The sequence below is a fragment of the Gavialis gangeticus genome, unplaced genomic scaffold, assembly GCF_001723915.1.
Source record: "Gavialis gangeticus isolate Ggan-Ray unplaced genomic scaffold, GavGan_comp1, whole genome shotgun sequence".
NCBI classification, from domain to species: domain Eukaryota; kingdom Metazoa; phylum Chordata; order Crocodylia; family Gavialidae; genus Gavialis; species Gavialis gangeticus.
This window is the reverse complement of record NW_017729004.1, coordinates 19,779,831-19,784,218: the sequence shown is the minus strand read 5'-3', so window position 1 is coordinate 19,784,218 and position 4,388 is coordinate 19,779,831. Positions and strand designations below refer to the sequence as shown.

General features: G+C 43.0%; 1 long non-coding RNA gene across 1 annotated transcript in view; it reads left to right on the top strand.

Annotated features, from left to right (window-relative positions):
* The first annotated feature begins 2,773 nt into the window (after positions 1–2,773).
* Positions 2,774–4,388, top strand: part of LOC109291237 — a 47,808-nt gene continuing 46,193 nt past the window's right edge. Inside the window, exon 1 of the long non-coding RNA XR_002095782.1 lies at positions 2,774–2,881. This is a non-coding gene — a long non-coding RNA (uncharacterized LOC109291237). The remainder of the gene's footprint in view (positions 2,882–4,388) is intronic.

Here is a 4,388-nt window from a genome sequence, read left to right as displayed (position 1 = left end):
CCAAATTTCCTAGTGTGTCCTGCAGGGGCCCCACATTACCCGGAACCTTCTTTTTACCCCATTTACGCAGCTACAGGGTTTTCCCCTCGATCTTTTTCTGTTTGTTGCTTTAATTTCTGGCAGCCTCTGTCTGTGTGGGGCTTACTTTGCCCAAGTCCCCTCTGCTGCTCCCTGCCCGCTCCAGTCCCACCAGCTCCTCTGGCTCTTGCCTTATGATTTAGTGGTTCAAGATGTTCCGCTGTGCAGGGCCCTGCCAGCATGAGTGTGGAAGTTTGGTTCCTGGGGTCAAGAAGCAGTCGTCCACCTTGTGTGACTGCTTCTTGTTCCCTGGCAATGTCCCCGGCCAGGGCAGGTAACCCTAGGTGGGTAGGGGATGCTGGGGTCAGCAGCTGTGGTGGCTTGAGCAGCCTTGCCTGGGGGCCTTGGGGAGCTGCAACCAGGTGCTCCCGCAGCTGGCAGCCCAAAAAGGGCTCCAGGTGGCCAACCTCTGATCTTGGCTGGCGTGCACTGCTGCCGCACGCACCGCCCCACTTTTTTTTGGTGTGGAATGAGTGTGGGAGATCCCAAGGTGAAAAAAACCCTGTGCCAGCAGCACTGGGAACGCTTGTATGTGGGATGTGTGGTGCTGCAGACGGGTCTGCAGTGCCACGTGGCACACACGCACACTCATCTGGATATGGCACAGGTGCCTTGTCAGGTAAGGCTGCCTTCCTGAAAGAAGGGAAAAGAAATGTTTCCTTGGAAGGTTCATCTGGCCTGGATGTGCTCCTGGTTCGTGGTGGTTTTCTTTGCATGTATGAGAAGTTGGGGCCCACATTTATGCAGCTTTTGAGTTCTCAAAGTGAGAGAGAAACATTTTTTTTTTCAAAACAAAACTAAAACTAAAGCTATATGCCGGACGGGTTTCAAAACATGACTATAGCAGGCAAGAATTCACAGATAATGGGGCCAGAAGGAACCACTGATCCTCTAGGCCAGGGGTGCTCAACCCCTAGCCTGTGGGCCAGATGTAGGCTGCATAGCCGTGGCATCCAGCCCTCAGAGCTCGCCATGGATCAGGATTTTGATCCAAGTGAAGTGGTGGCAATTAATAACTGGCTTCTGCCTGTTCTGGCCACCTGAACGCTGAACATGTTTGTTATTAGTTCAATCTAAGAGGTTTAGAAAAACCTGTGAAGATTGAATTGATTCTTCCTTGGGCTTGTTGAACTTCTGTACTTAGCCATGTTGTTTACAAACAAAATGAGTCATAAGACAAACATATATTTAATTTTTCCTCTTTTTTTGAAAGATAAGTTTGCCATAAAATAGAGGATAAATTGCTTTGAAATGTCCTCTTTGTGTAAGCAAGTAGCTGGGTAGTCAAACCATTTGGGGCTGTCTTTTTAGTAGATCCAAATATCTACTTAAATTACAGAACTTAAGTAATAGAGGGCAAAATGCTTGCAAACTGGTACTCATATATATTTTAAAAACATTAAAGCTCCATCTCATCCTAGGGAATAATAAAAAGAGAAACATTACTAAAGCAGTTGCCTTTTAACACAACTAAAATATTTAGCTCCAGAGATAAGGGGGAAACTGCAAAACACCCATTTGGTTAAACTGTAAGTTAGCTGAGTAATCACAAGAAAAAAATAGCACTATATAAGAGTGCCCTGCAGGTTTAAGGAAATACAAAGCTATATTTCAATAAAAATAAATAAAAAGCATACAGCAAGAAATTAGTGGTAATATTTCCTTTGCTAGAAAAGGAACTATAAAATTATGCTGTTAGTATTGCTTAAGAAATCTAAGTTTAAAAGGAAACATTTCTATTCTTAAAGATCTTAAATGTTTACAAAATTATGTGTTAGACAGTACTAATGCAGTACACAAACCACTGACACAAATTGGTATTAGTAAAATGATATTGGGCAAAGTCTTAGTCTGGTGTAAATATTATTGGTTTCATTATATTTTTGTCAGGCACAAATTTGGCCAGGTACTCTGGTGTCTTTTAGTTATGGCATTACACTTTATTTTTGTTGTAGTAATGAGTATTTTTCTCAGCAGCTGTCACTTGATTCTCCTAAAAGTTGATAAGACTCTTTTAAGGAAAATGTTTGCATTCCCTTCCATTTTTGTTGTACTTCACTAAATTGGTCTTTTCCACATACAGGATTAATGAGGCTTTCTGTTAGAATAATCCCTTTGGTTCAAGGTTGCTATGCCTAAAAGATCAGTGTCATGTATCAGTTAGGTTTTTTAACAATTAACACTAGTTCAAGTTTCATAAGGCTTCTAAGCTGAAATGTCTGTATTAGACCTGGCTAATAAGAAGAAATTAACACTGAAATTAACTTCTTAATTGCTTTTTCTTATTAACTGGCACCTTTTAGTAAGATCTTCTATTAGCAATTCAAAAGGTTACTTTAAACAGTTTAAACACCATTAACATAATGAATCTGAGGCCTATTTTGAAGTGACCAAGTTGGCAGTGCTACCTGGTTTTTATCCTTGTGGTGCTGCAATTTTCTTTATAATGTTAATATTATGTTTTTCAAATTGCCGAACTCATATGTACATGTAGAATGGATGAGTTTTGCAGAATTCTTTAAAATAAACTAGGCTATGAAGAATATAACTTGTGTAACAGGTTGACAATATTTGCCTAAAACAATCTACTGTATTAGCAGGTGTTAAGCCTTTGGCAAAAAGATTACAGGACCGACCCTGCAACAATAAATACACATGCATAGAGTTTAACCCATGTATTTTCTCTTATAGAAATGCAACGTGAGTGGGCTCTACTAACTTGCAGAAGCAGGTAGCTTGTTGGCACATGTGGCTAAAAGGACATGAGAATGGCTTTGTACGAAGAGCAGATGTAAAGTGTGAAGTAAGCCACCAAGTTTGAATTGCATTGTATTATCGTTCATTTCTTTCTTAATAAAACCAAACCCTACTGTGTGGCTGCTGATTGACCAGGTTAGAAATAGCCCCTACATGCCTGGAGGTCTTGATATTTTATCATGGTATTTTAAATGTTATGCTTTAAATCGGGGGGTATCTTCCTCCCCCACCCTTCACCGTGTCTGGGTGGGTGGTGGCGCTCTGTCCCTGCCTGTCTGTACCCCCTAGCCCCTTTCCAAGTACCCCTTGGGGTATGCATGCCCCTGGTTGACAACCCCTGCTTTAAGTGCTACTTTTATCGTGATACTTTAAATTTTACAGGACATTTAGGCCCTGGGAAGAACATAAAAGAAGTAACTCACTTAAGGGTCAGTCAAATTAATGTCCTAAACCAAATCAGGATGAGGGTTAGGGAGATGACACTGGGGAATTCTGCCATACAGAGGCAGGATTTAACTAATGGGTGCAGTTTGGGCAACATCTTTCTGTGGAGCAAAGCTTCCTGGCTATGTACAGACAGTGAAGAAGTCTGAGACTGAATCGATTCAGTCTTTGCAGGTTGGTCGAAGCTGCAGAGATTAAACTGAGAAATAATTCGACACACGTTTGCTTTTGATTCAGGAAATGCAGCCACATGGCTGCAGTGACTCTGGCCAGAAACCGGGGGGCACACTAAAGCATGGCTCTCTGGTGCACAGCCAGCACGGGTTGTATGTATGCTTCCTCTTCCTGCTGCCTCTGATGTCTCTTGGATTTTCAGTCCAGAATCACAACATTAGGACTCTGCAGGGTTGCTCATCACTTCTTCTTCCTGCATTTAGGGCCCTCTGGGATTTGTAGTCCACAGTGGCAGCCAGCAGTAAGTTTGAGTGGGGAAAGGGGTGTTTAACCCTCCTTCCTGGCTCCAGACCCCAGCAGGGGTTTGCCTGGGGAGGGAGGCAGTCCCTCTCCCTGCCCCCCCCCCCAACAAAAAAACAACAAAAAAACTCTCTCTGATGGAGCAGACAGCACAGCTTAGCCCAGGGCTGGAAAGCATGCTGGGATGCTGGGGGACTGTGATTTAACTTTAACCAGGAAGGGGTCTGGGCAGGGCCGTCCCTAGGGGGGTGGGGAAGTGAATTGGGGTGACTGCACCAGGCCCTGCAGTCAGTGCCATACAGGCCCCACTGCGGCCTCTACATGCTGCTGTTGCTGAGAGCTGCTGGTTTGACCCAAATCAGTTAAGTCTTACACTACATTTAACCAGGCTTTTCTTAAACTGGTTTCAGCCATTTTGAAACTGATTTATGTACACTGAGCTTCTGTTCTATTACAGGTTTAAACTAGTTTCTGATTACTTAAACCAGTTTATGTCCTTAGAGCCTATGTGCCCACTGGAAGGTTTTTAAGGGAAAAGATGGGATTGAAGAATCTATAACTACAAGAAGCCACAGGTTGTTCTCTCTTCACAGAAGTTCCGGTTGAAAAAGGTTAATCTGTTCTATGGATAAAAT